The following is a 12,706-nucleotide window of genomic DNA, read 5'->3' on the forward strand; positions in this document are numbered from 1 at the left end:
ATTACAAATAAAGTATAAATTCATGTATTTTTTGGCAAAAAAAAAAAATGATGATATAAACCAGAAAATTGACAAACTTGATGTATTTTACGGCAATAACCCCTTAAATTAACAGGATATTTACCGCATAACTTACCGAATTCAATGGCTCAATTCATTGTTAATCATCGTACTTTGTCAGTGAGTCAAGAGTTCCTATCGATGCTAACCAAATCTCGGATCTTACCAATTAACAGTCATCTTATTTTCTTATATTTGGGTATTGATTTAATGCACATCTTTATGAACTTTTATGATACAGTGAAAATTTAAATACATATTTTAAATTATTCATCCTTATAATAAATATAGAGGTGGTCTTCTGTACACCCGGATCGTACTCGATCAGGATCCTGACTTAGTTGGACTATCTTGACCAATTTTTTCTTGAAATGACACTAACACTAACATGATCTTGGAATGATACTAACACTATTTTATTTTACAAATGACACTATTTCGAAAATAACACTAACACTATTTTGTTTTGCAAATAACACTATTTCGAAAATGACACTAATTAATACTATATTGAAATGACACTAACACTAATACTACATGTAAATGACACTAACACTATATCGAAATGACACTAAAACTTGACATTCGGGTAGGATAGTCCAATTGGGTTAGATCCGGGTCAGGATTCGGGTTAGGTACGACCCGGGTGTACAGGAGAATTCGCGATAAATATATATCCTAAAGTTATCCAAATGTATTATACTCCCTCTGTCCACGAAATAAACTCCTACTTGCCCTTAAATATTTGTCCATGAAATAAACTTATATTCTGTTTTTTGGACAATTATATCCTCTCATATTTTCTATATTTACTACCTTTTTTTATATTTTATATTTACTACCATTTTACCATTCATGGGCCTACCCACAACATCTTTATCACAACATCTTTATTACTTTTATATTCTATATTTACTACTCTTTACCATTCATGGACCCACTTCACCATACTTTTATCACTTTTGTCAACTATCCTTTTATTTCACTCACAATACATTTATCAGTTTTCTTAGTTTCTGTGCCGAGTATGAAATGTGAGTTTATTTCATGGACGGAGGGAGTAGTACTTTTAATATCTCAATAATATTTCTTACACATCTTAAACTTTTGAATCAAAAATTATATTTTATGTTAAAATTATGACATAAATGATGAAGATTTTATTACTTTATGAATTTAATTTCTTAGGATCTAATAAGACGACAACAGCCAAAATTCATCGCTACAATAATTTATTTTTTGACCTTAAATTCACGGCTAGATATAATATAACACAAACAAAAATTATGAAGATTTTATGCACTTTTTGAATTTAATATAGTAGAAAACAAATTTGACTACTTTATTTGAGAACCGAAATTGGAGAGATAAACTCATGGGCAATGGGAATTGGAGAGAGAAACTGCCAATGTGTTATGAATAAGGTGGCTAGGATCCACAACATAAAACTTTGGTCCACCATATTTTGCATTTTCTAACGGCTATACACATATCTAAGGTTCAAACGGCTAGTTAGTTTAGAGAGAAACTTGTGTGTGAAAGTGAAGGGCGGTCGACGGCTAGCGAGAAGGGGAAGGGTGGTCAACGGCTTGCGGGAAGGTGAATTTGATGGGTAATTCGACGGTGAATTAGAGGGGTTTGATGGCTAAACCAAAAGAGTTCTATACAAACGACCCCATGGCTTCTTTTTCAAACCAAGTAACAATCCAATCTTTTAATATCTAGAAATTTTCATTTTTATAGCAAAAACAATTAGGGATATATGTATTTTGATAGGGTATAGCGAGAGAAGCAGGGAAATATAACTACCCGTCGACAATAAGGCTTATTACGTCATTAGTCGATGTGGTTCCACTGTCACCTACTAATGACGTAAAAGGCCTAATTTTCCACGGATAATGCATTTTTTCTGGCTTACCTTACTAGTTAAATGCTTAGTGTATTGATATATAATTAATTGAAAGTTATTTTATACTTATAAATTTATGAAATTGATTTTGTTTTAAAGTTATTTGTTGGGTCCCGGAGAGTCTTTTGACAGGTGTATTGGGAGGGAGGGGAATACACCTAATGGGTAATTCTTTTCAAAAAACTGATTTATGAAAAGATGAACTATTAGTTTTCTTAAAGAGATGGCTAGTGACTGATACTGATGAAACAATTAGTGGGTGACAAGTTATCGGACTCAGTCAGATAACTTGAGTCCTGAAAAGGCTTCAGTCAATTTGAACGTAAACAGAGAAGTGTTATGAACCTTACTGATTATCTGAAGATTTATCAGTTAGATTGATAACACAGACATCGGAAAGTAAACTTAGTTCATTAAGCCTTTAGAGAGAAAGACACAAACAAAATTCTTGGTTACACTTTTCAGTTAATCAATTTCAGTAGATATCAACAAGAGCACAAAAAGAGAATAATTGAAAGCAGATAAGGACACAAGAATTTTACGTGGTTCGGAAATAAAATTCCTACTCCACGGTCAGATGATCAATCTGACAATCACTCTGGGCTAATGCGTTGAGGTGCACAACAAACTGTTGGGAACTTAATGAAATATCCTATTCCTTGTTTTGATGATACCAAAATCAATAGATTTCTTTTGTAATAGACTAGAACTGCTCGAACTCAAGTGTTAGAGTTCTTTTTCTAGTTTAGCTTGCTGTTCTGAAGACTAAAGACTGAAGAACGAAGGACTGAAGACTGAAGACTGAAGACTGAAGATCCCGACTGAAGCATTAGTCGAATAAACAGTTTTGGACTGATTACTTAATGCGTGCCACGTGGAATCAGCGGACTGATACTAAAGTCAAGTATCAGTTAAACATTCTTCCTCGGACTGAACCTCCAACGTTCAAAGGAAGCCACATACTCCAGAAGTACAGCCGCATTAAATGCAGAGATCTCAGGATCGTCCTTTCTCGGCAGAGGACACTCGTATTTGGTGATTACCTTTTCAGAGATGTCGCATCTCCTGCTCTTCAAGATGGTCGTTCTCACCAAACAAGGAACCTCGAAGATTGAAGCCTCAGCCCAAGTTCAAATTACTCTTTAACGGAAGAAATCTTGAAGACCTTCTCCGCCAACGGATCTATTCAAGACTTCTCCTATAAATAGCGCTCGAGGATCACTTCAATCTTCACCGATTCAACAACATAAGCTGAAACTCTGCCAAAATTATTTCTCAGCCAAAACCCAACCTCTCCAAAGTTTGAATCGAAGAAGAGAATCCCATAGCCAAAGATCAGTCAGTGCTGATTACATAAATTCTCTTAGACCTTAGGCAAACCTTGTATATCCAAAGCCTAGGACAAACTAACTCCAAAGAACTTGTTCTTTGAAGTTTAGTTGGCAAGTTTTCAAACCTCCCTTCAACCGAGAGAATCGAGTGTTTGAGTTGTAAAGGAGTTCAGGAAGGTACTCTGACTCAGTGAGATCCTAGTGTACAGTGCGTGCTAGGAGTGAGAAATCCAACAAGGTGTGTTGGTACTGAAGATTGGATCTTCAGTTGTTTCGATTGTGTGCACCCGCAAGCACACATTTCAGTTTGCTGTGCACCCGTAAGCACGAGCATCGGTTTGCAGTGCACCCATAAGCACTTGCAGAGTGAAGTTGTTGGTTTGATCAACCGACTGTGGATGTAAGAAGTGTTTTTCGAACCACGTAAAAATCTCTATGTTATTTACAGTTTTTAGTATTCACTTTCTTACTTGTGCTCTTCCTTTCATCAACTAAAAACTGATTAAGTGCAAAGAGAAACTTAATACTAACAACGTGCTCAACTCACTGGCTATTGCGAAACAAAAAATTTCCGCTGCGTGTGTTATCAGTCTGACTGATCTATCCTTTGATAGTCAATAAGATTTATAACATTTCTGTTTATCAAACTCGACTGAAGCTTTACGTGCATCAGTTAAGTTATTCTAACTTAACTGATAACTCCTTACTGAAGAGTATTCAGTATCAGTCATTAACCCTGTTTTGGTCAAAACTTCTTTCAGTTAACAGGTGTCTGAGTTTGTGTTAATAGTTTCGTTTTGATCTCTCACTACTACAAAAATGCACATACATAACACCTCATACATAACGGTTTTTTCTAAAAACCGTTATGTATGAGCGCATTTTTGGAAAAGATAACGGTTTTGACGAAAAACCGTTATCTATGTAGTGTTGTCTAAACGCTTAGATAACGGTTTGAGTTAAACCGTTATCTTTGAGCGTTATCTATTAGTTACATACATAACGGTATTACAAAACCGTTAAGCCGACCGTTATCTATGATCATCTTTTTATAACGGTTATTCCGACGTTACGAAAAACGTTATATATGAGTATTATTTATAACGGTTTATTAAACCGTTATGTATAAGCGCTTTGAAAACTGTTATGTATAAACATTATTTTTAAATTTTTTTTATTATATTATATTTAAAAATAAAAACTAAATTGATTATTCTATAATATGAATCTATTTGTAAATACAGACTTTAAAAAATTAAAATTCATAATTTTTTTTTCATTAAGTAACAGATATATAAAATCTAAAAATATTATTAAAAACCTAAATATCAAGAATTGATTAATAATTAATAATAAAAGTGAAACAAATGAAAAAAAATTGAGTAAACAGAGATTCACCCTAAGTCCTGCTCAAATTTTCACGCCTAAGTATTCCCTCTCAAATTTTCACTCCTAAGTATCAATTCCCTCTAAAAAGCAGAAAACACAGCAGCTTCGCACCGCCACCTGCCGCCCCACCCGACCGTCGCGCCACCTGACGTCCCACCCCACCCCACCGTCTCTCCACCTGCCGTCCTACCCCACCCCACCGTCGCACCAACGGTCGTCCCACCCCACCATCGCACAACTGACGCCTCCGCCACCAAGCCCTCCGCAGCGCCATCCTCTGACTCCCTCTGCTGTCGTCGACGACGAGGTGAGCGTTTCAGGTGAAATTTTTTACAATCTTCTCTGTGTCGTTCGTCCGCCCGTCGCCGTTCGTCCGCCTGCCGCCGTTTCACCGCCGCCAGCACCCTCTTCTTCGCGCACGTCGGTGAAGCCCTAAAATCCCTAAATCCCCAAATTCTTCCTCTCACCTAAAGTCCCTAAAATTGAAATTCCCAAACCATAGTGTTGACGCCGACGACCTCCGCTCCGGTCAGCCACTGCTTTCAACTATTTGTTGAAAGAGGGTAGAACATTCTGTTCTTATTTCTCGAATAAGTAAATCTCTATTCTCAAACTCCATCCTTCTGTTATATTCTTACTGGGATGGTGCTTGATTGAGGGCTTCTTTGATTTCGTTCCAATAATCTCCTCTATTATTATTGAATAGATAGATTGAATCCGAATTTTCTAAAACTTTAATGCGACATTTTGAGATTTGTTATTTCATTTTGATTTATTAATGGCTTTATCATTCTGCTTGATTCCTGAAATGCTTGACTTCAGTGATTCTTCTTAAAATTTTGGTTAACATGCCTGGAAAAAGAATAAATGTCAAATATTTTTGTGCTGTTTGATTTGATTGAATATGCTTTAAAACTCTTGCACATAGCAGTAATTAAAGTAATGCTGTATAAATAATTCATTTGTTGGAGATGGGAAATGTTGAGCAACTACATTGGATAAACATGGAGATTATATCAATGGCCCATTAATATCTTTAGTATCGTATGTTGATATGGAGTTGGTTTTTATTAGTATAACTTTTGAAATTGGACTTATATACTAACAAAGAGGCAACTTTTTTCTTCTATATGTTTTTCCTTGTCTGCATGTTAATTCTAAAGCTTGAGATCTTACATTTTCCAGTGCAGACTGCAGCCAAAGATCTAGTAGATCCTTACTACACGAATTCTTTTATTATTAATTTTTCTTTTGCTTGGTTTGTGTCATGAATATTGAAGGAAGATTATGATGCATGCTTGATGGTTAGAGTGGAGACAATGAAGAGGCATCTTCCTTTATCTGGACTAGAGGGAGCTCTGGAAATCGAAATTGTTGTATAAACTTGGCACTTTGAGACCGTTTGAAGCAATGAAATTTATTTACTCACATGAAGGAAAGTAGTTCTATTTTATGTCTGTTGTTGTTGGTTGCATTCCTTATATATCATGTAAATGTCATTGAAGCATTTCTATATATTTCTAGATTTCAACTTCTTTAGTTGTAGAATTTCCACAATTGCCTTCGTTTTGGCTTCGACTTTGGGTAATAATTGCTTCAACTTTGCTCGATTTTCAGTGTGATTTAAATTTCATTTTTTGTGTTAGGTGCTGAGAGGTGGACAAAAGTGTAGAGTTGAAGAAATTGGGAGCAAGGTACTCCATCAAAATTAAAAGTGGAAAAAGAATGTTTCTCGCCATACCCTACAGCAGCTACTCCACCAGCTGTAACTTATGACTGAAATTAATCGAGGCTTTGCTGTTCTGAGGGACATTGCGCCCGGAAAGGCTTTGCTTCAAGGTGAGTTTCATATCCTGTTGCTTTTATTTTGTAAACCATGGCTCAAGTGGAAGCCATGGTTATGTAAATACTATAAATAAGCATGTATCTAGGTAGTGGATATGGAGAGTAGGTTGGGGAATGGCTTGTTCCATTCCATTTGTTGCTGTGGCGATGGCTTCTTCCTGCTTTCAACTTGAAATTATTAGTAATTACATTAATATGGACTGATCTTATACCAAGATTTCAACTAGATATGCTATCATGTTAATTTGTACTTTATTTTTGAATATATATCAGGTCAATGGTGTTATATAACGTTTTAAATATAGATATATTTATGCTAAATATAGTTGCTTAATATTATATTGCTTGATATTATCATCATAAGACCGGACGAGATTACCTCAATTCACTACTACAAAAATGCACATACATAACGCTTCATACATAACGGTTTCTTCAAGTTCTAATATTGTATTTAGACATGGATATATGAAGCTTCTAGCTGAATATATTGCATTAGAATTTATACTTATTTTCTATTGATTCTTTGTGGATTCCATTGATTGTACTGTTCTTAATTAGTATAATAGACACCAGCTGAAAGAGTCAAAGCTAAGATGAAGCTTTGGCTTTCAAAATGAGGGAGTTCAAAATGTTGTTACATAGATACTCTTTTGATTGTACCTGACTGAAGTCTTGTTTTCTCAGGTAACCATCATGAGTTGTATGCTGAATCTAGAATAAATATTACTAGTTCTCGTTGCCTTATGGTGATAATAGGTCTCTGAACTAGAAGGAGCAACTAGGTCACGTCGTGCAATGATTTTGAGCAACTCCAGAGTTGCAGATGGTGCCTCTGATATTCTGGCTTTCATAAGGCTTCTTAGATAAGGCTTCAGACTTGCGGTGTTGGTAGGTCTTCCCTTCTAGTGCCAATCTAATCTATATCCTATCAACGCCGGTTCTGCTCATCTCTATCTTATAGTGTAATATATGTGCTGCAAAGAAAAGATAAGGTTGCAGCAAGGCACTAATGAAGCCAAATCTCCCACTGTAAGTGATCAAATCTCAAATTTGATCAAAAACTCAACCAAAATACATTGCAGAAGCAGATTTTTTGGTTAATTAGTAAGTTCTCTTTCCCTTTTTCATCTTTCTAGGGATTCTTGAATTGAAGCAGAAGGGTGTTTTAGAATTGTGATGGCCAATAGAGGTCTCCCTTTTTCTAATATTCTCTTAATGGTTTATCAATTCCAGTTGTGATGTTAATCTCGATGTTGTTGTTATTGAGTTTCTAATACATTGTGCTTGTGTTTTATTTCAACGCAATTGTGTGGGAAGCAAAATTTATACTGTTTTGCTCATATAATTATGCTGGATTGGCCACTGTGATTATGACTTTAGTAGAAGTTGTTTATCTATATGCTATTGTTGTAAATTGTAGGAATTAATGCACCAACGTCGCAGTCGTTCTTGAATTATGTATTATTGGTATTGGTCTATAGAAGCATTATGCTCTATTGAAGACGACCTCTGAAGGTCAGTTCATTGGCCTCTCTCTCTATCTCTCTTTACTCTTACTCTGTGTTTTTGTTTCTTTCCTTATTTGGGGTTTTTGAGTTTTTAAGATAATTTAGAAATAGACCATCATGTGTGACTTGAGGTGTGATTGAGCTAATATTGGTTGAAAACAATAAATATTTCAGAAGTTTGGATATGTTTATTACTGATTCTGCTAGACTATCTTCAGCAGCACTGTAGCAGCCAACTTAACAAGCTTAAGAAAAATAGGTTGACACAGACGCTCCCTTGCTTCAAAGGCTGAGCATGGTCTGATTGATTAGAAATTAAGCTACTCTCCCTTGCTTCATCCAGACGCTAGACGTTATACCACTGGTCATAGTCATATTGCATTTTGGCGTCCTTGTCATTTATTTTTCACTTCAACAATCCAACCCTGGATGAGATAATATTTATGTAACTGATCTAACATCATATTGTTATTAAAGGATATTGGTTTTGAAAAGTTTTCGATAGTTCTGATAGGTTTTGTCCATTTTACCAATCACTTTGATATGCTTTTTAAGTGTTTATCATGATGCTCTATATTGTGATTCTTGGTTGGCTCTTTGTATGATTTTGTGGCAGGTTTGTGGTGGATTAAATGAGCCGTACGTTGAGCTGAAGAGGCTTGTGAATTCACAAGAAATGTTGTACCATATGGCTAGCTAGTTGCATATTTAATATGTTTAGTATTTTTGTAAGGCATAATAGTATAGATAAAGCAGTTGTTGAATTTTGGCTATATTCAAATCTTGTATGAATTCTTTTTTATGATAATAATATAAAATTAAATATTTTGGAGAATATATAATATTATTATTGTTGGTTTTATCATTTATATTGTTATGTATAAATTAATAGATAACGGAGAAATAGAAATCTAATTACGGTCAAAAACGTTATACATAACAGATTACCAAACGTTATTAATATCAAAAAACCGTTATGTATAGGTGTGTACATAACAGTGAATATTAAACTTTCATGACGGTTTGAAACGTTATGTATAATACTATAGATAACGGATATAATACTATAGATAACGGATATAATCCGTTATGTATAATAGAATAGATAACGCTTAAATCTCCGTTATGTATATATAAACAATCGTTATGTATAATAGAATAGATAACGGATATAATACTATAGATAACGGATATAATCCGTTATGTATAATAGAATAGATAACGCTTAAATCTCCGTTATGTATGAAATCCACATACATTACACCATTATATATTACGGATGTTTTCGCACATAGATAACGGATAAAATCCGTTATCTATGAGCGAATTTGGTGTAGTGTCTGTGTTGAGATTTCAAAAATAGCCTATAGGTGTATTCTCTCCCCATACACCTATTCGAGACCCTCCGGACCTAACAATTGGTATCAGAGCAGGTTGTTCGCAAGAACAATTCTATTTTGATTAGGTTCTAACTGAACTAGATCCTTCAGAGGGTTATTTTCACTGATTAAAATCTTCTCAAGATTTTTCTTGAGATTGCATGTTCTGTGTTGTTTTCTTTGTTCCTGTGTTTTTCCTTTTCCCCTCCTCATGAACAGGATCAAGAAAGACTTCTCCAACGACTACATCAAAACATTCTTTCGAGGAGTCAACGGACTTGAGATTGGGTCATTGGATTCTGACCTCAACGACAGATTCATCTTTCCAGAAGAAAACAGAGTCCAACACACTCACAGTCAGAGGGAACTTGCAGATATGATCAAGTTCGAAAAGAGTATCAAGACCTAAGAATGAGATTTAAAAATCTCCTTAGGGAGCATAGGCAAATCATCAGAGAGATTGTCTATGTGCAAGATGCTCAAAGGATTGTCATGCGCCACATCTCAGACGAAGACGAAGCTGATAGAAGAAATGTTCAAGAGCGTAGACTGATCAACAGACTGAAACTTCTTCAGTCTCAGAAACAAGAACTTCTGCCACGTCTTGAAGAAACTGAGATGAACTTCAAAAGGACGTCAGAAATATTTGAAGGAGTAATTCATGAAGCAACTCTTCAGACCAGAAGAAAGATGAAACAAGAGAAGAAGGTGCAGTAACAGTCAAAACCGGAATGTCTAAAGAGAAATTAGTCATCGCTCAAGAGGGAACTTTCACTGCTCTTAAATATTCAATTCAAAAGTGGTTGACGTGTAAGTTTTTCTCAATGAGCTCATAAAGTTTAACGACTACTTTCCTTTTATGACTCTCCATTGTAAACTGTTAAAAGGCTGATTTGTCTTGATAATATCATTTCCTTTGCTTAATGATACTTAGAACTTTCGTCTAAATATGTTAGTCACACGTTCGCACGATCCCGCCCTTTTTACTAACAAGCGGATTGATCCACACGTGTCACGTATCTATTTGCACGGATTTCAATAGTTCATTGAAACCGCCTCATGCACGATCTTCCACATTCTCTTCGAGATCGTTTCATCTTCTACAAAAGATTTACACTATCTCAAAGAAACTCATTCACTTCAAATCAAAAAGTGTCTTCTTCTCTCTCGACTCACCATGAAATCCACAGTTCAATCTCTGTGAGAAAATTTCAAGATCTTTGCAAGGAATCTTCATTCCAAGTCTTACTCATGGCAAGATCTTCAAAGTCCGCCTCACAACAAGTTGTCTATTTCGAACCCTTCGTCACAACTAAGGCTCTTCAGAAACTTTCTGAACACTGCAAGATCAATGAGATCTTGAGTCGTCATGGATGGACAAAGTTTATTTGCAGTTCACCAGAATTCTTTCTCGATGAACAGACCATCAGAATGTTCTATGACACCATTCAGGTTGACAAGTCAACTGGAGAATGCACAACATACATCGACATCTACACCAACGAAGATTTCTCAAAGTCGATGAAGTTTACTGTCAACATCTCTCAAGCAGCAAGAGAACTGTTCAACCTTCCTGCTGAAGGGCCTACACCAATATTCTCAGACGAAGAAGCAGCCAATCTCATGAGAGACACCCTGATGGATGATGCATCCTCTAACCTGGACATCAAGAACTTCTTGAGCATGTCAAGACTGCATCCCCATCTCAGACCCATTGCCAAAATGATCAAGAAATGCTGGTTTGACATCCTTGGATCACCTGGTCATCTGTCAAGACCACACAAACTGGTTCTGATTGAACTACTTCAAGAAGGCCCATTCAACTGGAAAATGACATATCTTCAAATTCTTGCTGAAGAGAATAGAGAAACTCATTCCTCCACACATTTACGACAAGGGACAAGAGTGTCATCCCTGATCCTTCACAGCACAAAAGGGATTCAGTGCTTCTGGAAGAACACCACCAAAGTGTCTTCCATAATTCATCTCTTTGAAGAGCAAAAGAGCTCAACCAAAGGGATTTCCAGTTTGCTTAGTGAAACCCCTGTTTCAACAACAAAGGCTCACTACAAAACTCGAGGTTCAACCAAAAGGAACCTTAACAGTTCTTCAACTCCAGTCAAGATTTCTCTTGACTCCCCTCAGCAACAATCGAAGGAGCATTCTAAAGAAGCTGCACAGAGGATTCCAGAGGAAGTACTGATTCCGAGTACCGAAACTTCTCACCAACCACCATCATCCTCTGCTGATCCTCCTCCATTTCAAGAAGAACAACAGCCAAAAGAGTCACAAGCAACTGACAAAGAAGCAAGTCCAACAGAAGAGCTTCATCCACCTCTCACCGGATTCTTCCATTTATGCCTGGAAGGATTCAACAAGAAGGTCAAGTTTGCAGAGCCGGCTGATCTCGATGCTGCATCTTCATCCTCAGTAACTCCGCTCGCTCTTCTCAAGACTTATTTGACACTTCTTGCTCAGCATTGTGTCTCTACCTCTTTTCCCTTAATCATGGCTACTTGGTGAATTATAACCGAACAGATATATATATTTAATCGGTGATTTATTATCGAATTATACCTAGTGTTGTTTGGAAAAGCGAGAGAAATGCTAAGTTGTTGAAAGCACGAAAGTAAGACTGCAGTAATATTGCGAATGAAAAAGCGTAGATTACAGAGTGCATATGCATGACTATTTATAGATTACACGATGGGGGCAAAATAGTAAATTCATTATCAAAACATGCGCCTCGCGTGGTCGAGGGAATAACAGTAAATTCACCCCTAAGCGAGAGATTTCTCCGCTCTTTTGGTGATCTCTCTGACGAAAACCATTTCTCTGGCGAAGGCCATCCTTCTGGCGAGAACCATTTCTCTGGCGGGAGTGACTTCTCTGACGGAGGCGACTTCTCTGGTGAAGACCATTCCTCTGACGAGGCCCGTCCCTCTAACTAGGACCGTTCCTTTTGCTCTGCACATATTACTCCTCATCAGCTACTCCCCCCTCTGGTCTGACTAGTTCGTTCTGGGGCAGAGTAATCTAGTCAGAGTGTTCGCCCGCGTGGCTGACGTCATCTGCATTAAATGCCCGCCCCTTTTACAGTGTACTTTTCCACTTTTTGAGGTTACTTTTTAACCCTTACGTCTCTTCGTCTCTCTGTAGGAATCCTTGACCGTTGATTATTTCCCTAATGCCACGTGTCGTTCATCCCGCTAGTTGGAGTTGCCCGCGTGCGTTATACTTAGGTGGTTTGAATTCTCACTATTCATCTTCCTCATTTTCACT

The 12,706-nt window shown here is 36.7% G+C and overlaps 1 long non-coding RNA gene across 3 annotated transcripts; it reads left to right on the plus strand.

Moving 5' to 3' along the window:
• Window positions 1-4,720: 4,720 nt before the first annotated feature.
• Window positions 4,721-8,872, plus strand: LOC131018090 (uncharacterized). Of its 3 annotated transcripts, XR_009100033.1 has the most exons (5): window positions 4,721-4,996; window positions 5,970-6,528; window positions 7,222-7,641; window positions 7,958-8,052; window positions 8,662-8,872. It is a non-coding gene; the product is annotated as an uncharacterized LOC131018090 (long non-coding RNA). The 3 variants fall into 3 exon arrangements; XR_009100032.1 differs by having other exon boundaries at window positions 7,222-8,052; XR_009100034.1 differs by having other exon boundaries at window positions 6,336-6,528; window positions 7,222-8,052.
• Window positions 8,873-12,706: the final 3,834 nt, after the last annotated feature.

Source organism: Salvia miltiorrhiza, chromosome 3, assembly GCF_028751815.1.
Source record: "Salvia miltiorrhiza cultivar Shanhuang (shh) chromosome 3, IMPLAD_Smil_shh, whole genome shotgun sequence".
NCBI lineage: Eukaryota > Viridiplantae > Streptophyta > Magnoliopsida > Lamiales > Lamiaceae > Salvia > Salvia miltiorrhiza.